Source organism: Lemur catta, chromosome 3 (assembly GCF_020740605.2).
Source record: "Lemur catta isolate mLemCat1 chromosome 3, mLemCat1.pri, whole genome shotgun sequence".
In the NCBI taxonomy this organism is placed as follows: Eukaryota; Metazoa; Chordata; class Mammalia; order Primates; family Lemuridae; genus Lemur; species Lemur catta.
Window position 1 is genome coordinate 17,176,292 of NC_059130.1, and position 21,786 is coordinate 17,198,077.

Below are 21,786 nucleotides of genomic sequence, written 5' to 3' on the forward strand. Positions count from 1 at the left end.
CCACCACCCAGAGAGAAAAGGCCTCACTAATCACAGCCCACAGCAGGGGAAATGACCCGCAGACCCGCAGCGTCCATTTGCTTTCAAATTAAAAAACATATTTTCAAAATAAATATGCGTGGGGTCTCTGTTTGTCATGTTGTTTCTACTGAAAAGCACGAGAGCTGGGATGTTAATGAACAACTGATTTCCATATTTCAGCTCAGGAAAGCTGAAAACACAAATGCAGCAACACAAGGCTGGAATTGCCCTTCCCCCGGAGGAGGGAGGGAAGTTGGACATGAAACCAAACCGAGGCAAACAGAGATTGAGGACTCATCCCTGAGGAAAAATACAAATAACACAGTCGGCCTGGGCTGGATCAACTGAATCTAGAAGTGGGTGGGCAATCAGGCGTGGCAGAGGTACACTCTTTGCTCAGAGGCAAGGAATCAGCAAGGTTAGATCTTAGAATAGGTCTGCAATTTGCTGACCCTTATTTGGATTGCAAGATGGCCAAGAAACAGGGCTGAAGCTTGAGTTTACAACATTCTAGAAGGAAAATTTTATCCAATGTGGTCAGAAAGTAGGTACTTCATTCACTCATTAGGGTATATATTCATCCCTTAATATGTAACAAGTGCTATTCCAGGTCTGGGATGCGGCAGTGAAGGAGACTTAACGAAGTCTCTGCTCTTGGGCAGCTTACGTTCTAGTAGGAGAGGCAGATAACAAATGCCCAAGAAAATATCAGGGGGCAAGTAAGTTGGAGATCTGAATGGTAAGAAAGAGCTGGCTGTGCAAAGATCAGGGGACAGCATTCCAGGGAACAGCAAACACAAAGGCTCTAAGGAAGGTAGGAGCTTGGTCTGTCGTAGGAATGGAGAGAAAGCCAGTGTGGTTGGAGCTCAATGAGAAAGGTGAAGAAAAGAAAAGGCAGGGGCAAGGTTAGGGAGATTGGATTTTATTCCAGGTGCAATCATTTACAATTGTTTATATGAAACCTGTCATTCCCACTAGAGTACAAACTTTAAGAGGGCAGATACTGTATCTATTTTGTTCATTCAATACCTGGTTTGCATTCCAGGGCATGTACTAGCTGCTTTTTATTTTCCTTTGAGCTGGATCTTCTGTTCTTCTGACCCTTCTATAATCTGGTGGGCCATCCTCCAAGAAGCTCACCTCCTTGTGTGAGGTCCCCTTTTGCACTGAATCAGGGCTGGACTTTTATGACCAGTAAAACAAGGTAGAAGTGATAGTGTAAGACGTTCGAGGCTAGGTCATAAAAGTCATTCCAGCATCCGTCTTGGTCTTTTGGATTTCTTACTGTGGGGGAGGCACCTGTCATGCCATGAGGACACTTAAGCAGCAGTGTGGAGAGGCTCACGTGGAGAGGAACTGAGTGCCTGGACAACCAACTTATCCAGCACCAACTTGCCAGCCATGTGTATGAGCCATCGTGGAAGTGATCCTCCTGTCCTAGTCAAGCCTTCAGATGATTGTAGCACCAGCTAACGAATGATGACAACCACATGAGAGACACTGAGCCAGAACTGCCCAGCTGAGACCTTCCCAAATTCCTAGCCAGCAGAAACCATGTTATTCTAAGCCATTAAGTTTCGGTTGATTTGTTATGTAGCCATAAGATAACTAGGACTCAGAGTGTAAGGTCCTGCAGGAAGTAGTGGGGTGAAAACACGACTATGAGGAAGTGCTTAAAGTGACCCTTTTCATGTGGGACACCTGAGACAAGGGGAGGACTAACATTATTCTTTGAGGACATCTAAGAGTCAGGTCTTAGGAAAAAGAAATCATTGATGAGATTACTGAAAAATAAATGTAGAATCCAGAATTTATCCGTTATTATCTCCTGTGAAGGAAACAAGAGCCAGGGGATTCAAAATATATTTACAAGAATCTAGAACCTATGTAACTACCTCAGGTGTGTTGTTTGTGTTACCCTGGTCTAGTTTTCCAGGGTGAAAGCTCTTGAATATTTGGTTAGGGTAACAAAGAGAACGGGGAAGGGACTGAGGGAGGGGCATCGTCCCACTCCAAAGCTACAAAGCTACTTCAGGGGAAGCTAGTAGAGAGGGGGAAAGCAGGCTGAGGCCTTGCACCTCCTAAGGGAAATAAGTCAAGGACAGAGAGCCTGGCTTGGCCTGAGACAGGTCCCTGGGGCTTAATAGCGGAAAGGCAAATGCACAGTGTGATGAATGAAGTGAGGCTGGTTCAGCAATTTCCTGGGGCATAGGCACAGCCACCCTCCATTCTCCCTTGTTTCTAAGAATCTTCCTCTTCGTCAGAGCTGGTGCCTCACAGGTGAAAACGTGGAGCCATCTCCATTAGCTGCTCAAGACGTTTTCCCAGCAAATTATTTATCCTCAAACAACCCCCTCCTGATGCATTTGTCTGGCTACTTATTTCTGTAATTAACTGACATTCAATTAAGGTCTTGAATTCTTTCAAATGCATTTTATCTGGAGCTCCACGTATTAAAATAAGAGCAGCGCTGCTCCAGAGAAGGTGGGAATGGGAGAGGGGTGCCGAGCCGGGCCTGCCCCCAGCCTCCCCTCACCACCCCCTTAGTGCCCCAGAGGCCCGTCCCAGGAACCTGAGCATCCTGAAGGTCGTAGCGTGAAAACCACAGAGCAGGGATGTTCTGGAGCCCACCACGTCATTTTATAATAACATACTACTTGTGATTATTTATGCCACTGTTTTCTTCTACTCAAATAAATAGATTAATCTTCCTGAGATACCATTTCATCATACACTTCCCATGCTTAAGGCCTCTGGGAGGATCCTACTTCTCAGAAGTTAAAGTCAAAACTCCTTTCTCAGCCTTGTCTCTGCTCCCAGACACAAACCCCGTCTCCGGGCCGACTGGTCTGTATAGGCCCTGCGCCCCACCCCGGGCCCTGCGTTTGCATTTCCCCCACCTGCAACGCCAACTCCTCCTCCCAGCCACACCCACATTCCTTGAGGTGCTGCTTGGACCTTATTTCTTATGGGACAACTTCTCCCCTAGCCTGAGGAAGGGACTTTTTCTCGTTAGCATTCATTAGCAATCAATATCTACACTGGTCGTTTGACTTTTAAAATTGCTGTAGATCAAAAGTCACAGAACTCGAGGGTTGGGGGGACCTGAGTGATGGGCTGGTTGAAGCTCATATTACGTAGATGAGGGGACTGCAGCCCTAGAGTTGAATGACTGGCTCAAGGTCACACAGTTCATTGGTGCCAAAGCCAACTGAGAGTCCAATTCTCCGGACTGGAGGAATTACTCTGGGAGCTTCTTGAAGGTAGAGACTGTGCTCTAAATTTCTTTGAATCCCCTGCACGTCATAGGTGTTCAATTAATATTTGTGGAGCCGTTGATGGATTGGTGAGGGATCCCTTACCAGCCGTGCTTTCCCTTTCACTTTTGAGGTTAATCCAAAGCCAGCAGTGCTGAGACTGAAGGCTGAGAAGCAGCAGCTGAGGAAGAAGCGTGTGTTACTCAAACGGCAAGTGCCAGGGACCCGCCACAGCCAGGCCTTGCCCCTGGAGGGCACGCGTAAAACAAGGGCAAGGAAGCATCCCTCCGCCCTGAAGCCACGTTTCTGTGCATCAGCGTGTAGAAAAGTCTTGGAATCAGGTGAGTCTAGCTTTGGCATTTACAGCAGTGTGTCTCTGGGCAAGTTACTTAGTCTCTCTGAATGTCAAGCTTCTGATCTGTAAAATCGGGAGAATGTGAGGATTGGGAAAACATATGTAAAACATACGGTACACTTTAGGCACCCAATAATGGTTGCTATTTTTCAAAAATCACATTGCTCTTATTTTTTCCATTTTATTGTAAAAAATGCTCAAATACATAGCAAAGTAGAATTGTACACTGAGTAGCTGTATACTAACCACCTAGATTCTACCATTAGTTTTTTACTAAAATTGCTTTTTCACTTATCTGTCCATCTCTCCATTCTTCTATTTTAGTGATGCATTTTAAATTGTAGACATCAGCGTAAACACTTCCCCTAAATACTTCAGCATGCATATCATTAACCAAGTTCAATATTTGTTTTTTCATCTGATGTAAAATTTAAATACAGTGAAATGCATGAATCTTAAATGTACATTCGCCGAGTTTTGACATACACCTGTGTAATCCAAACCCCCATCAAGATATATAGAACATTTCTATTAGCACAGAAAGTTCCCTCATGCTCCACCCAAGTCCTTCCCACCCGCCACCCCTAGAGGTGACATTGTTCAGATTTTTTTCCCCTTGATAGATTACCTATTACAGAATGTCATATAAATGGAATATATGCAGGACACTTGTCCAGGTGGCCTTTGGACCAACCCAGTCCCACCCCACCCACCCACCCCCACCGCCTTTTCTTGCTTGTAGTTCTCAAGAATAACTGTAGAATGTGCTGGAAAGGCAACATCTTGAGATAGGGGAAGCTGGCCAGAACAGCCCAGGCTTTGTTTCTCCTCCCCCACACCCTGAAATGGGATGTCCTTCAATACTCTAGCCCAGCGCATCACAGTACCCCTGGGTTGGGCGGGTTGCTGTCCCAGGTCTTTCAGCTGCAGCGTAAGTGGGACACACACGGTTGAGACACCACCCTTCCCAGGCAGCTTTCCTGAGCCTTGGAGGACTGGCTGACAATGAATCCTGGGCTTCTGTTGTCCCTGGCTGCCTGTCTGTAAGTAGTAAACCCACTTCGTGAAGATTGTTGTATGCATGGGTGTTCTTTCTCATCAGCCTCAGACAAGTTGGTAACCAGTCCTCTGTGAACCTGCTTCACATCATATAGCACGGATGCTTTTATGTAAGGCTCTTTTCACTCGGCATAATATTTTTGAAACTCATCTAGGATGTGTGATCAGTGGCCCATCGTTTTTTTGTAGAATAGTACTCCACTGTATGAATATATCACCATTTGATTATCTATTACGCTGCTATTAATTTTTAATAAATGCCTTAGTTACATTCCTTCTTTCCTTATGGTAGATCATCACCAACATTATCAACTGCCACAAAACTCAACCAGAAGGGCACTAACATTTCTCAGATAGAAAAAAACCCCAAGCCAGTGGGAGAAGATGCTCCTCACAACACATCTTCAGCCAGTTCTTCTCTGGCTTAAGTCAGCAGATAGATGCAGCATGATCATAGACAGAAGATTAGATTTTAATTTCCTCCAGGGAGATCCCTCACCCTGTCTTATTTTTATTCAGTGCATTTCCCCCAGCTCCCTCCACCATGAAATGACTTGGAGACAATTAAGAGCCTTCTGCTTCCTCATCAGTAATATTTATGACTATGGAAATATTTATGATGCATGGAGAGGGCTTGGGTCAGGGAGGAGACTGAGCTTGTGCTGTCCTTGTAAATGGGATCTGTCTCCTGCTTGTTTTTGCCAGAGTTGTAAAACAGAAGAGTGCACATCATATAGTTTAGGGTGGCCTTTTTTTTTCCCCATCTAACCTTTGTATTCAGGTTGTGGATTAATCGGTGATAAAGGCTTTTTTATTACTGACCTCTGTGCTTGGAATGAAGGAGGCATTTGGGCTTTCTGAACACTTCGGTAATGTCACCTCCTTTTTCTGGGCCTGCCCTCAAATACCGTGTCCAGGCTAGAGCCACAACATATGAGGGGAAGGCATTTTTAATCCAATGACAGAAATTTCTGCATTCTGTAAGAGGCTCAAGAGCTGCTGGAAGCCACCTAAATGCCTCTGCATAAATAAGGAAGGGCCAGCGTCATTTTGTGTTTTTGGTAAAATTGCCAGGGAAGAAATCCTTTCACCCCAAATATCCACTTTTCTTCCCTCCCACCCCACCCGCTGTGCATGCCCTTATTCCCACCTGTCTCCAGGAATCGCCTTTCTCCTTCCGAGTCTAGGGTTTCCACCTGGGCTTGGGATCCCATCCTCCACCACCCAGCCCTGGCTCTTCTGCACCTTCAAACACTCCTTTGTAAATGCTTCTTCACCCGTGCCCACAAGTGCGGTTTCCAACTCTCTCGTAATACTGAAACATACTTATGAAAACAGATATATGTATCAAGTACACATTTATATAAACAGACCTATTTAGGAACACCTCCTACATGCCAAGTGGCCCTTTCATGTGACTGCTCTCTCTCCCCTTCATTACTGAAATTCTTGAAAACTGCACTCTCTGCCTCAGTTTCCTCTCTCTTCAGTTGCAGCCTTGTCGGTCCTCACCACCATACTGCAAGGTCCCAAAGGCTGCCATCGACTTCTCAGCTGGCAGCTGGAGCAGCCTCTCCTCGGTGCCGCCTCCTCTGGTCCTGGTGACCAGCCCCTGCCCACCCACTTCTTGGGCTCAGCAGTGTTCTCATCACTTCCTGAGACCTGCCCTCCCATTCTGCGTTGTTCTTTGTTGGACTTTATTTTTCCTCTCACTTCCTAAAGGTGATCCTTCCTCAAAATAGTGTCCTCGGGCCAATGACATCCCTTTTCGCTCCATGATTTCAACTCTGACCATGGGCAGTTCATCCCAAGTCTGTATCCAGCTCCAACCTCCCCTCTGATGCTCAGACCCTCATTCCACGTTGCTCTCTAGACACGTCTTCCTGAGTCACTCACACCTAAGAGCAAACTTCTCCCCTAAGCAAAGAGATACAGAACATGGTTTCCGTTCTCTGGGAGTCAGAGAGACACACATGCAGATTCTATAACAAACCCCAAGAGTTAATTAATATTAAAGGTGATGATATGAGTCACACCATATGCCAAGATGTTAAATGAGTGGTACTAATAACACTGATGCTTACTCGGAGGAGAAACTGTGGGCTATACTGTAGCACGTGGGCTGAGGGTCCCTTCAGAAAAAAGGAACAGAAAAGGGTGTTTATTCCAGACATGCAGAACAGGATAAGGTAGGATCTTTCAAAAAATATTCTTTCAACCTACATTCAACCACACAGGTCATGATGCTTCTTGACCTGAGGTAGTACTGCTCCCTTAGGGAGGTTTGGATTGGTTTTTGTTAATCGTTACAATAACTGGAGGGTGCTAGTACCATTTAGTGCCTAGAAATCAGAAATGACAAACGTCCTCCACTGAGTGGATTAATCCCATGTGCCATCAGTAGTGCCAAGGTTGAAAGACAACACGTGTAGGGGCAACGGGAAATTTACTCTTTCTTGCCATCTCCGTGGCCCCAAGAATCCCATCTTGGCTTGTAAAAAACTAGTAAAACCAAACTAGACAAACCAAACACTGGCCTGGGGCACCAGCAAACTGAGAGACAAAAAGAAGGGAAAGTTCAGCTGTAATGAGTTTATTCACAATTTTGCAGGCAGAAAATCTAGAAGTTTGCACTTGAAATTCAAAGTAAAATTTTAAAGCACATGAAATTCAAAATAAAATTTTATTTTTTGATTTAACATTAAAATCTTTATGCAAAAATTTCAAAAAGCAAGTCCCTGCAAACTCGTCAGTACTTAGGGCAATAAAGACATTAATTGAGTCATAGAAGTATCCCGAAAGAATACCGTAAATGGGTGACCGAGGAGTTGCTGGAACTATTCACAATGCTGACGATGCTCATCTCAGGGAAGCCAGACTGGAAAGGAGTGTAACTGGGAAATGCGAAACCTAATCAATGGAGCTCCGTCTTTGGGGATGGGGGTAGGGCGGGGAGGAAGACCTGTAAACAGAAGATGAGAGTCACTGGGTTGTTGGTCAAATACTTATCTAGCAACTACTATGTCCCAGCCACTGGGCAGGGCCCTGGGATACAGCAGTGAATGAGTCCCTTCCCTCCATGTGTTTACATTCTGGGGTGCGGGAAGGGAAAACAGACAAAAATACCGCAGACATAGACCCACGCATACCTACACCCAGACAGGCTAGGGGATTGCAGGTGAGAGGGTGCCTAGAGAAGAGTGAGTCTGAGAACCATTTGGCAGGTTTGTCTGACCCTGTCAGGGGAGGCGGGGATCTTGGTCCCTGGTCCCTGGATGACTGGCTCCCCGGGTTGCAGTGGGGCTGGAGGAAAGCAGCCTTGAGGGTCCCCCCTTCCTAGCCCCTGCACGCCCCGTCCTAGCCCAAGGGGCTGAACCCCACGGGAGGCTGGGGCAGGGGCGGGCCCGGTGCTAGCAGAACCCCCAGGGTCAGAGCTGGGGAAAGACGCACAGGAAGATCCTGGCTGGTCACCAGGTAAAGGACCGAGCCCGCGCTCTTTGCCTTATTGGATGTCGGCTTGAGGGGGCATGCTCTCATTTAAAGGAACAAGTTATTATTTTATGAACAATTCAGCCTGGTATCAGGTGGGGTTGCCTGTGACCCAGAGTCCTAATAGAAAACAGATGTCACATTTATTAGAGTAATTCAAGGAGGGTGACCTTAACAAAGGTGTCAGTGAGGTGTTGGGGAACCAGAGGGGTGTTGGGGTGGTTCTGCTGCTGGTCATAGGAGCCATAGCGAAGTGAAGGGGGAGGGAAGCGGCTACTGAAACCAGGAAGTAGAAAAGTCGTGCAGAGAAGGGTAGAGGTGAGAAGGTTGTCTTGAGAGAGACTGAGGGACACAGCCAGCCTGAGGCCTCCTCATGGGGAGGCAACGGGGACCAAATACTGTGACCTTATTCCCCCTGCTCTCCAGTATTCTGCAGTTTCCCCATCAGCCAAACCCAACGAGAAGTCAGAGGACAGAGTGGGCTGGCAAGAGAGAACAGGAGATATGCAGCACCGGGCGACCTGTAGGCAAGGACACAGGCAATCCTGTCACCGGAAAGAAACACCCCCCACTGTAAATCAGTTTGTCTTGCCTACCTAACCTCATCAGGTACACAGTGTTCCTTTGTATCTATCTGCTTCTTTCTCCCCATGCCACTGCCTCTGGCACCGCCCTCTCTTGCCTGCATTTCTCTAACAGCTCCCTGGCTGGTCTTCCTGCCTTGCCTCCTCATCCAGTCCTCTCTTGACCGTGCAACCGGATCTTTCCACCATGCTGGCCTGAGCATATCATTTCCTTCCCTAACACCACCTCACCATAGCATCCAACATAAAGTCCAAACATCTTACCATGGCTTATGAGACCCTTCGTGGTCTGGTACTGGTTTATATTTCCAGCCTCACTTCTTGCCCAATTCAGCTCCCTTTTTATTCTCAGCCTCCCCTCAACAAACTCTTCTCCCCAAATCCAGCCCACTATAGTCCAGCTGTACAGAACTGCTCTCTGATCTCTTTCTCTGACCTCCAGGCCTTTGCACACTTTGTCCTCCTGAAAGTCAGGAAATCAATTTTAACCTAACTTTCATTCCTCATTCCTTTGCTGCTGGTTGCTCTTGGCAAGGGTTTGGTGCCCCTCCTATACACTCTCATAGCACCCTGCCCCTGCCCACATCGTAAATTTTTTTTTACTAATTCTATAGGTATTTACTGAGAACCTGTAATGCACCAAGCCCTTCCCACCTCAGGGCCTCATTCATACTGTTCTTTCTGCTTGGCATGTTCTTCCTTTTGCTCTTCATCTGGCTAACTCTTACCCTTTGAGTTTCAGCTGAAATATCATTTCCTACAAGAGGTTTCCCTCTTTTAATTCTCTTCCACAGCATCCTGTATGATTTGATTTATTTGATGTCTGTGCCCTGCTCCACATGGGAAGGGGACAGGTTTGTTTCATCCACCACTGTTACCCATCCCTAGCTCAGGCCTGGCATGCCGTGGGCAGCAGCCACACATGTAGTGGGGGAGGGAAGGAGGACAAAGAATTACGGACTGGGTGTTCCAGGGTGGAATCCACATTTTGTGGGGCCTGAAGCTTAGGCAATTTGGAAGTCTCTCTTTAAGAAAAATACAAAAAAAAAAAAAAAGACAAAATTAAGTAGGAAAGTGGGCCTTTATGTAGATTGAGAAAAGAAATGACAACAAACTGTAAAACTTTTAAAGTAGAAAAATATCACGAATATCACAAAATATAGAAAAATAATATAGTGTTTGTGTTAATTAACTGCCTAGCACACTGCTGTAATACTTTCTTCCTCTACATTTTTTTTGGCTGAATAATACTCTTATCACCTCTTCATATGCAACATACATTTTCTATATAGAGAAAGGAAAGAAAATTAAATCCTCTAGCATAATAAAAAATTATATTTATTACTGATGGTTGGGATGCATAAAAACTGACTTCACAGCCAGACATACTTGCTGTTTGTAGGACTGCTACAGTTTGTACCCTACAAACACAGGAAATCTGATAAATCCTATTTGGCATAATTCCTATCAAAAAAGAAAAAAAAGTAGAGCACATAATTGCATCACTCCATTACTCAATGTATTCTTAGTATATGTTACTAGGTAGCAGTGAGAACTGAATTCTGCGCTTACAATTTTATACATCCAATAATTGGAAGAATTTCCCACAGACTAGCTTTTGGCTCTATACACTTCAGATCTTGTTTCTCCTCCCCTACTCATGTGCTTCCAGTGCCAGGTTCTGTAGGACGCTCTCAAATTTGATACGATCTTTGCATCTTCGTGTACCATCTTTGTGCCAGGTGAGTTGGCACCATGGGCAGTAAGAGGATTCCTAGAAGCCATTTCTGCACTGAGATGGCTAGCAAAATTACCTCTATACAAGAGCGATGGCAAACCACCTAAATATGTCCCACAAAACCCCAATCCCAATTGCATCCCCAACCTAACTTCCCCTCGGCTAGATCCCAGAAGTGCCGTGGCCACTTCAGTGCCAGCCTACATGAGGGGGGTATGACAGAGAGGAAGTCTGAGTGGAAAGAGACAGGAGTCTTAACTGAGTGTGGGTAAAATAGCTGGCTTTGGGAAATTACACCAAAATATGTGACCCCATGAACACATTGCTAGGGCCCTTTTCAGAACTTGTCCTAATAGGAAGCCCTAAAGCTTAAGCTTCCTTAACTTAATAACAAATTTGCCTCTGCCTGTGTCTTATTCATTATTATATGTGGCCCCTGGCACCATGCCTGGCGCATAGTACTTGCTTAATGAATATATGTTGAGTGAGGGAAAGTGTTGCTTGGCCTCATTACCCAGGAGATAGTCTCTTCCTCCAGTAAATCTCATTGCCTTGTTTTAAAGCTGGCACTCATGGATAGTTGAGTCGAGTTATTGGAGACAATGGCCGGGGTCGGGGGGAGAGGGGGACTGCTTGCCGGGATAAGTTTTCCCATCTCCTCAGCGCTGGGCAAATAAGCCAATGCCAATGGCCAACACGTCAGCTGCCCTCATTAGCAGCAGAGCTGCCCTGGCTGCCCTCTCGGGGTAATTCTAATTGGCTCCAATCAGGGAGAGCCAGGTCTGGGCTTTATTAACAGTGACAGCAGCTCCACCGTTAGAAGAGCAGGTAGAAAGGTCACATTGGAAACACCATTTCCAAGCACAGACTAATTACAGACAGAACTCATTCTGGCTTTCACAGCTAAGCTGAGGAATCTTTATTTATCCAGCCTTGCTAAGAGGGGCGATTGGTTTCCCACTTCCATTTGCTTCCTTATTGTGAGGGGGGTTGGGCTTAGGGGTCCCACACACAGTTTTCTTCGTGGCCTTGGGTCCTGGAAACAGAAAACGTCTGGATTCTCAAGGGGCTGACTTTAGGGATCTCTAGTGCTGAAGAATTAGAGTCTAAGAGTCTAGGGTAAGGAGAGTGGGCTGCATTTCTAGACAGGAGGGGCCATCGCAGGACCATGGTTTACACGTGCCGGTGACTGGAAACCAAGTATGCCGCACGCCTCTCACGGCCTTGTGGCGTGTCCAGCCCATCTGCTCCACTCTCGGTGAAACCTCCTCTGACCCTCAGGCAGTGAGTCACTCAGCTCCCTGCTCCCACAGTATCAGGCTCATGTCTTTATTACAGGACACAGTACACTGGTTTTTGTTTATTTGCTTAGTCATCTGTCTTCCGAGATGGACTGCCAGCTCCTCGAGGGCACTGACCAAGTCTCGTTCATAGTCATATTCTTGGCTTATTCCCTAGCACAGACCCTGGCACTTGATAAATATTGACTGACAAAGGAAGGGAGCGGACAACATTGGTAATAGTAAGATGAACCCATGTGGGCACGGAGTTTTACAGTAAAAATAGCATGTCCAAGTAGTTAAGTTTGGCCTTTAGAATAAAGCTGGTTCAAATTCCAGTTCTACCACTGTTTTAACGAAGATTAGGTTCAGCTATAAATGACAGAAACCCCAAAACAATAGTTGCTTTAACAAGTTAGATGTTTATTTTTCTCTTTCATGTAAAAGTTTAGAGATGGTCACCTCAGGACTGCTGTGTTGACCCAGCTCCTTGGAGTCCTTGGGGACCCAGGCTTCTACGACCTTGTAGCTCTGCTGTTTATGGTCTTGGTCACATCATGGCTCTGGCTGGCATCCTCCAGCTCCAGCTGTCATGTCTACCTTCCACCAGCAGGAAGGAAGGAAGGGGAGAAGGCTAACAATTCCAGGAAGTTGCACATACCACTTTTGCTTACATCCTACTGCCCACAGCTTAGTCACATGGACACACCTAGCTTCAACAGAGAATATAGTCTTAATTCTAGAAGGCCACATGCTCAGCCAAAAATGAGGGTCTATTACTTTACAAGAAGGAGAAATTTGATTTCAGAGGAAAACAGTCTCTGCCATACTCACCAGCTGTGTGACTTTGGGGAAGTGAATTAACCTCTCTTATTCTCAACGTCCTCACTCAAGAGTTAGAAGAATACAAGCAAACATCTTAACGAAGTGCCTGGCATTTACTAAGGCTTCAGCTGTTCTTATTTTACTTTGGCCATGGCTAGGCTGGCAGGAGGAGGAGGTGTCCCTCACAGGGAGCTTGTGCACTCAAGTTAGGCTGCCTGAATCTGAGTCTTAACTAGTACCACTTACCAGCTCTGTGACTTGGGGTTAATTACTTGACCTTTCCGCACCTTAGTTTTGTCATCTCTAGAATGGGAACAATAATAATCCTTTCTTTATAGGGCTGTTGTGAGGATTATTTGACATATTGTATGTAAAACATTTAGCATAGTACTGAGCAATAAATACTCTGTCATTGTTGGCTTCTTCTATTATCACTAGTCAAGACAAGCCCTGAGTGACCTTGAGATCCACCATGAAGAGGATGATGGAGAAGGTTCCATAGGATTCTGCCCAGCCACCAGACTCCAAAATTCAATTCATTCTAAGGGGTGGGACTGATGCTGCAACCAGGAGGCAGTAAATTAACTTGGCCTACAGTGACTGCATTAGTACACTTGCCTTGTAAATTCTCTCCCAGTGGAGCTGACCTTAAATGCAACGGGAATATCCTCCGCTTTCCTGCTTGTTTTCACTTCCCAAACCTGTCAGCAATTCTCATCTCCCGGGTGCTTTTCCCACAAGGGTCAAGCAAGAAGTTCCAGAACGAAGAGTCCTAAGGGCCAGAAGGAATTTCTGGTCCCAGTGGGACTGGGAGGGCTGTGCCCAGGCAGTGTTTGGGCTGGGACTGCCTGTCCCCTTGGGCAGAAGTGGCAGAGGAGCAGAAAATAAGACAGGATCAGGTCAGCCAGACTGCAGCTTGATGAAACGAGCAAAACACACTATTTCTCTGTTGCTTGGGCTCCTGGGATTAGTGGTTAGGTCCCCAGAGAATCCTGGGTGTTTGTTTATTCTCAGAGATCCATGGCCCTGAGGAATGGCTAGAGTTAGAGGTGCGGAGCCTCTCCAGGTTGGTTCTGCTTCTTGCAGAAGCCAACTCGGGACCCTCTGCCATATGCCCTCCATGTTCATAGGCTGCTTCCTACCTCAGTGCCAGCTGAGCAGCTGCCAGGGGGCCCTCAGAGGCAGGAAAGACTGAGTGGGGAAATGGATGGTTACGTGCAACCCCCGCTAGCTGCTCCAAAGCTCCCAGGACTCCCTGGGCTCCCTCTTCACTCAGCCTTTCTGTCGCAGCTACCACTCCTTCAGTTACCATGGCCGCGGGCGACTTCTGGGTAACCCACCTGTAAACGGAACTGCTGTTTGATAGCCAAAAACTCCCAGCCAAATCAAGAATCTGCTGCTTTTCTGCAGTCTGCAGGATGTATCACTTGAAGCGAAAAATTGGAAACAACGTAAATGACTAAGGAAAGGAGAATGGTTGCGCGAAGGATGGTTCCGTCATTTCAAGTGATATTATGTGGCCATTAAAAAATATAATCATGAAGATTATGTGGTGACTTGGAAAAATGCTTCGATTACGATGTTAAGTGCAAATATAAAATCTCATCTTTGCCATGAGTATAGCTGTAAAAACCATAAGTGCATCTGGACAAGGACAGGAACACTGAAAAGAGAAAAATGGGGCAGAAGGATTGTGGGTACAATGTCCCTTTCTTTTAGGCATTCTGATGCCTATTCCTGCTGTTTGTGCACAAAGAAAACCTTTTTCAAATCTTGCTCACTACCTTGTCATGCACCTTCTCCTCCCCCCAAAAAGAAAAAAGAACCTTGTTCACTGAAATTTGCTAGTCTGGCTCCTGTGCTTATTTTGATATCAACTTTTCAATCAATATTCTCAGGAAAAGACAGAACTATTTTAAGATGAAAGCAAACCACAAATGAACTCAGTTCCCTGGTCAATTCTCCTCCCAGTAGGTGGTGACAGATCAAAGCACCTCCTTAAGGGCTAAATCAGCCCTGCCCTCTGCAGTGAGGTCCATAAACAACTTAGAATTCTTCAGGTGCTCAGCCTTTGAATTCCAGGATCACCTACAGCAGGTTCACCTGAAGTAGGCACTAAAGGTGGGGCTGGTTACCTTTCTGCACCAGGAACAAAGCTGCTCGAAAGTTCTTGACTCTTTGAATTTGGCTGAGTGAACAAGAAAAATAAGAAATCGTCCCTTGACAATGACCCAGAATTACAGGGGCCACTTTAATACCATCCCTACCACGAACTCATTGTGTAAGCCTGAGCACATCACTCAGCCACTCTCCAGATTAAGGGAACTGATTGTAACCTGGCCCTAAACAGCAGAAAAACAAGAAAGGAATGGTGCTGAGCACTTTGCACATAGGAAGCAGAGTCCATTGGGAAGGACACAGGAGCTGGACTCAGAAAGTCTAGATCCAAGCCAAGGCTCTGCCACTCGTGAACCGTGTGACTTTTTAGGCTACTATCTCCTTAGTCTCAGTTTCCTCATCAATAAAATGGGACTAATATTCTACCCAACTAGATTGTTGTGACAATTAAAAAAAAGCTTTGGAAATTGTAAAGCATATGTATTAGTTTGCTGGAGCTGCCATAATAAAATTCCACAGACCAGGTGGTTTAAACAGCAGAAATTTATTTTCTCACAATTCTGGAGGCTAGAAGTCCAAGACTATGGTGTCAGCAGGACTGGTTTCTTCTGAGGCTTCTCCCCTTGGCTTATAGATGGCCACCGTGTCTCTATGTCTTCACATGGTCTTTCCTCTGTGTGTGTCTGTGTCCTCTTCCTATAAGGACACCAGTCGTATAGGAGTAGGGCCACCCTAATCATGTCAGTTTAACTTAATTACCTCTATAAAGACCCTATCTTCAAATACAGGCATACCTCATTTTATTGCACTTTGCTTTACTGTGCTCTGTAGATATTACATTTTTCACAAATGGAAGGTTTGTGGCAACCCTGCATGGAACAAGTCTGTTGGTGCCATTTTTCCAACAGCATGTGCTCACTTCGTGTCTCTGTCACATTTTGGTGAGTCTCAAAATATTTCAAACTTTTTCATTATTATTATATCTGTTATGATGATCTGTGGTCTTTCATGTTACTACTGTAATTGCTTTGGGGTGCCATGAACCGTGCCCATATAACATGGTGAACTTGAATCAATAAATACTGTGTGTGCTCTGACTCCTCCACCCACCGCCATTCCCCTATCTCTCTCCCTCTCCTTGGGCCTCCCTGTTCCCTGAGACACAGCACTATTGAAATTAGGCCAATTAATAATCCAAATATGGCCTCTAACTGTTCAAGTGAAAGTAAGAGTCATATGTTTCTCACTTTAACTCAAAAGTTAGCCGGGCATGGTGGCTCACATCTATAATCCTAGCACTCTGGGAGGCCAAGGTGGGAGGATTGCTTGAGCTCAGGAGTTCAAGAACAGCCTGAGCAAGAGTGAGACCCATCTGTACTAAAAATAGAAAAATTAGCTGGGCTTCATAGCATGTGTCTGTAGTTCCAGCTACTCAGGAGGCTGAGGCAGGAGGATCACTTGAGCCCAGGAGTTTGAGGTTGCTGTGAGCTATGATGATGCCACTGCACACTCTACCCAGGGCAACAGAGCAAGACTCTGTCTCAAAAATAAATAAATAAAATCAAAAGCTAGAAATGATTAAACTTAATGAGGAAGGCATGTCAGAAGCAGAGATAGGCCAAAAGCTAGGCCTCTTTTGCCAAACAGTTAGCTAAGGTCTGAATACAAAGGAAAAGTTCTTGAGGGAAATTGAAAGTACTTCTCCAGTGAATGTACTAATGGATAAGAAAGCAAAACAGACTTATTGCTGATATGGGGAAAGTTTTAGTTGTCTGGATAGAAAACGAAACCAGCCACATTCTATTAAGCCAAAGCCTAATCCAGGGTAAGTCCCTAACTCTGTTCAACTCTATGAAGGCTGAGAGAGGTGAGGAAACTGCAGAAGAAAAATTTGAAACTAGCAGAGATTGTTTCCTGAGATTTAAGGAAAGAAGCTATCCCCATAACATAAAAGTGCAAGGTGAAGCAGCAAGTGCTGATGTAGAAGCTGCACCAAATGACCCAAAAGATCTAGCTAAGATCATTAATGAAGGTGGCTACACAAAACAACAGATTTTCAATGCAAATGAAACAGCCTTCTTTTGGAAGAAGATGCCATCTAGGACTTTTTTAGCTAGAGTGGAAAAGCCTGGCTTCAAAGTTTCAAAGGACAGGGTGACTCTCTTGTTAGAGACTGATGTAGCTGGTGACTTTAAGTTGAAGCCAATGCTCATTTGCCATTCTGAAAATCCTGGGGCCTTTGAGAATTATGCTAAATCTACTTTGCCTGTGCTCTATAAATGGAACAACAAAGCCTGGATGACAGCACTCTATTTGCAGCACGGTTCACTGAATACAGTTGATCCATGAACAACACAGGGTCAAGGGTGCAATTCCTCATACAATCAAAATTTGTGGATAACTTTGACTCCTCCCAAATTTAACTACTAATAGCATACTATTGACTGGAAGCCTTACTGATAACATAAGCAGTTGATTGATACATATTTTGTATATGTATTATATATTGCATTCATACAATAAAGCTAGAAAAAAGAAAATACAACATTAAATCATAAGGAAGAGAATATATATTTACTATTCATTAAGTAGAAGTGAATCACCATAAAACTCTTCATCCCTTTGTCTTCATGTTAAGAAGACTGAGGAGGAGGAGAAAGAGGATGGGTGGGTCTTGCTGTCCCAGGGGTTGCAGAGGTGGAAGAGGTGGAGAAAGTAGAAGGGGAGGCAGGAGAAGCAGACACACTCAGTGTGACTTTTATTGAAAAAAGTCCGTGGATATGTGAACCTGTGCAGTTCAAACCTGTATTGTTCAAGAGCCAACTGTATTTTAAGCCCACTGTTGAGACCTACTGCTCAGAACAAAAGATTCCTTTCAAAATATTACTTCTCATTGACAATGCACCTAGTCACCCAAGAGCTCTGATGGAGCTGTACGAGGAGGTGAATGTTGTTTTCATGCCTACTAACCTAACATCCATTCTGTAGATGGCCTATGGATCAACAGTCATGTTGACTTTCAAGTCTTATTAAAAAATGCATTTTGTATGGCTATAGTTGCCGTAGATAGTGATTCCTCTGATGGATCTTCCAAAAGTAAACTGAAAACTTTCTGAAAAGGATTCACCATTCTAAATGCCATTAAGAACATTCGTGATTCATGGGAGGAGTTCAAAATACCAACATTAACATGAGTTTGGAAGAAGTTGAATTCAACCCTCTGTATGACTTTGGGGGATTCTCAAGACCTCAGTGGAGGAAGTAACTGCAGATGTAGTGGAAATAGCAAGAGAACTAGAATTACAAGTGGAGCCTGAAGATGTGACTTGAGAAAAGAAAAATAGCTCCAACCAGAAGGACATGAGTGTGGGACTCCAGTCACGCCCCAGCCCCCAATGCCAGGGCACAATTGTTTAAAGCCATTTTGTTCCCAACTAGCTGCCTCACTCAATTATTTTCTTATTCCTGGAATCTGTGATACAAAGAACAATGTAAAGCCAATCAGTAGCTTATGTTATTTTAATGTAAATTCTTTGTAAACAACTTATGAACTGCCTCTTCTTTTTTCCTTTAAAAACCCCCTTGTGGCTGGGCTCAGTGGCTCACGTCTATAATCCCAGCACTCTGGGAAGCTGAGGCGGGAGGATGCTTGAACTGAGGAGTTCAAGACCAGCCTGAGCAAGAGTGAGACCCATCTGTACTAAAAATAGAAAAATTAGCCAGGCTTCATGGCACGTGTCTGTAGTCTCAGCTACTCAGGAGGCTGAGGCAGGAGGATCACTTGAGCCCAGGAGTTTGAGGTTACTGTGAGCTAGGGTGATGCCACGGCACTTACTCTAGCCCAGGCAACAAAGCGAGACTCTGTCTCAAAAAACAAAACTAAACCCCTTTTAACTGTGTATATTCAGGGCAACTCGAATGAGTTCCTGGATTGCAGTCCTGTAACCTGGCCCAAATAAACTCTACTTATACTAGTTTGCCTCAGTTTTTTTCCTTTAGGTAGACATATCATGTTGCTACAATTTCATGATAAAACTTGAACAAATGAGGAGTTGCTTATTATGGATGACCAAAGAAAGTGGTTTCTTGAGATGGAATCCACTCCTGGTGAAGGTGCTATGAACATTGTTGACATGACAGCAAGGACTTAGAAGGTTACAGTCTTAAGGCAGCAGCAGGGTTTGAGAAGATTGGCGCCGATTTTGAAAGAAGTCCTGCTGTGGGTAAAGTGCTATCAAACAGCATCACATGCTACAAAGAAATCTTTCGTGAAAGGAGGAGTCAATCGATGTGGCAAACTTCATTGTCTTATTTTAAGAAATTACCTTAGCCACCCCAACTTTGAGCAGCCACGACCATGTCAGCAGCCAACAACAAGGAGGCGAGACCCTCCACCAGCTTAGAGATCACAGCTCGATGAAGGCTCAGATGATTTTTAGCATTTTGCTTCTTTAGCAATAAAATATCTTTTAATTAAGGCATATACTTTTTATTTAGACATAATGCCATTGCACACTTAATAGACTATAGTGTAGGGTAATCATACCTTTTATATGCACTGGGAAACCAAAAAATTCATGTGACCCATTTTATTGTGGTATTTGTTTTACTGTCAAGGTCTGGAAGCAAACTGGCTGTATCTCCAAGGTATGTCTGCCTGTACAGTGATGTTCTGAGGTACTGGGTTTAGGACTTCAATATAGAAGTTTGGGGACACAATTCAGCCATAACAGCACAATATCAATATTTTTCTGGACTTACACAGGACTGCCCATGGTGGGCATTTAGAACACAGTAGGAAACAGCCTTGCTGACCGGTTTCCATTACAGCATCATGGTGAGAGGCAGTAGGAGAGACCCACCAAAACTTTGAGATTATTCCCTGCTGCTGTAGGGCCAGGATCTTCCGAACCTGTGCTGCCTCCAGTCTTGTTCAGCAAATAAATGGGCTGTCTTCCCTTTGGGTTTGGAATATTTTTTTTTTTTTGTAGGAAAGGAATATCCAATACTGAACAGCTCGGGGGAAACAGGTGTGTACGGGCTGTGGGCATTTGGCTCTGTTTACATGTGTGAGTGTCTTCTGGAACACCCCATCCAGGCCCTTTAAGGAGCTCTCACCAGCTGAAAGAAAAACTACCAATTTAGAGGCCAGGTCACTTTTCTTCCAAATTCTTCCCAAAGTATTTACTTTCACTTGCTGGGGAAGGACCTCCTTAGTGCCTGGGGCTGGGCTGGGGACTGGAAGGAATGTTATTGGGCCTGTTTAGTAAACACAGACGTTGCCCCACCCACAAGAGGAGAGAGCTGCAGGGCCAGGAACTGGGAACGCACCTGTGCTGGCAGAGCCCAGGAGGACCCTGGTCAGGAAGATAGGTTGTTTGGGGCTGCTGTGTTATTTTCAGTTTGGCTCTTTACAGATGGAAGGAAGAGGTGTGCCCAGGTTTCCTGCAAGCCATCCCTGAGTGGCAGAGAAGCCCATCCTCTCAGCATTGCTGGGTCCCAGTGCTTCCACGGTGGTGGGGGTGGGGAGAGGGCTCAGCACTCTTCATGCAAACCTGGATTCCAACTTAAGGCCAATAGATTTGCCCTCCTTCCAAATACCTAGAATTTATCCTAGCAGAGAGAGGATCTAGCAGTATCAATTTACTCCCATTCAAAATGGAGCTCTCCTATTGGCCAGAAGTAGAGGACATTCATTGGTTTTGCCTGCCCAGCTTACCTCTCATTTCTTCTTGAAATGAAACCACACTTTCTTCATTTTTTCCTTCTTTTTTTTTTTTTTTTTTTTTTAGAGATGGGATCTTGCTGTGTTTGTTGCCCAGGCTGGTCAAACTCCTGGCTTCAAGTGATCCTGCCCCCACCTCAGCCTCCTGAGCAGCTGGGACTACAAGGCACAAGTCACCACACCTGGCAACCACACTTTCCTTTGGAGAACTCATTCCATGTGGTTCAGGTGAGGCTGATCTCACCTTCCCCAACACAGGGAAGGTACCTGTCCTTAGTCTGTCCAGAGTAGCCCTCTAGCTCTTGTCACAGTGACTGGTACAGAGTTGGGTGCATGACTTCAAGTACAGCCAATCAGAGCCTGCTTCAGGTGTCGATTTTTATGTCAGGTGGAGAAGCTCTGCCTTCCTCTTACATAACAAGTTCCAAGGATGGTTTGGAGCTGCTTGCAGCCATCTTCTCCAGTGGTACAGGGCACAGAAGCAGCTGTCATCAGCTGAAGGAAATGAAGCCAATATGCAAAGAGAAAGAGCAGAGAGATGGAAAGCTAAAGGCAACCTTAAACACATCTTTGAGCCTCTGGATCCATCTCTTCTCAGGAGACAATAAATTCCCATTTTGTTTATGTTCCTTTGAGCTGGGTTTCTGTCACTTGGATCGGGAGATCCTGACTGTTGCTAGCAGCGGGGTTTGTACTGAGCCTCCTCAGAGAGAGTCAGTGTTTCTCACGCTCAGCCCATCGTGTTTACCCTTGGCTGGAGCCCGAACTCTCATTAAACTAATCACGAACAGAGTATGGAGACTAAATTCACTCAAGGATCAGGGCACAAGGTATTGCAACTTTATGCAGAAATTACCGCTTAGGACCACTCCCCTTGGAAGCAAGCTATATACAAGAGAGCCCACCACTGCCGTGCTGGGGTGGGGAACCTGCACCCTTCTGATTTCAACGTTGTTCTTTTTTAAGCACCCAAGGAGGCAAGGAAAGCTTCATCTTTCCCTGCTGCACCCCTTTTAATAAAAGGATCTGTTCTGTAAAATGTGGATTCAGTCAAAAGGCTGCACTAAGGATCCAGAAGTCCACATGTGGCCCCAAGGCTGCAGGTTCCCCACCCCTCTGGTTTGTGTTCCTTAAGCTGAGTGTGTATTTTCAAATCACCCCTGGAGCCTCAAGAGTATCCTAAGCGCTTGTCAGACACAGGAAGGTATTTACCATGCATTGTATGCATTCCTGTGGCTCTTTGGACTGCAGAGGAGTCCTGGGCCTCATGGGGATGGGTGGTGGGGAAGGTGGGATAAGGATCTTTGGCTTCAGGGCATTGCAACTGTCTCCATA

The 21,786-nt window shown here is 45.3% G+C and overlaps 1 long non-coding RNA gene across 1 annotated transcript; it reads left to right on the plus strand.

Annotated features, from left to right (window-relative positions):
- Positions 1–20,563: 20,563 nt before the first annotated feature.
- Positions 20,564–21,080, plus strand: LOC123635057. Its single transcript, XR_006734041.1, has 2 exons — positions 20,564–20,679; positions 20,840–21,080. It is a non-coding gene; the product is annotated as an uncharacterized LOC123635057 (long non-coding RNA).
- The last annotated feature ends 706 nt before the right edge of the window (positions 21,081–21,786 follow it).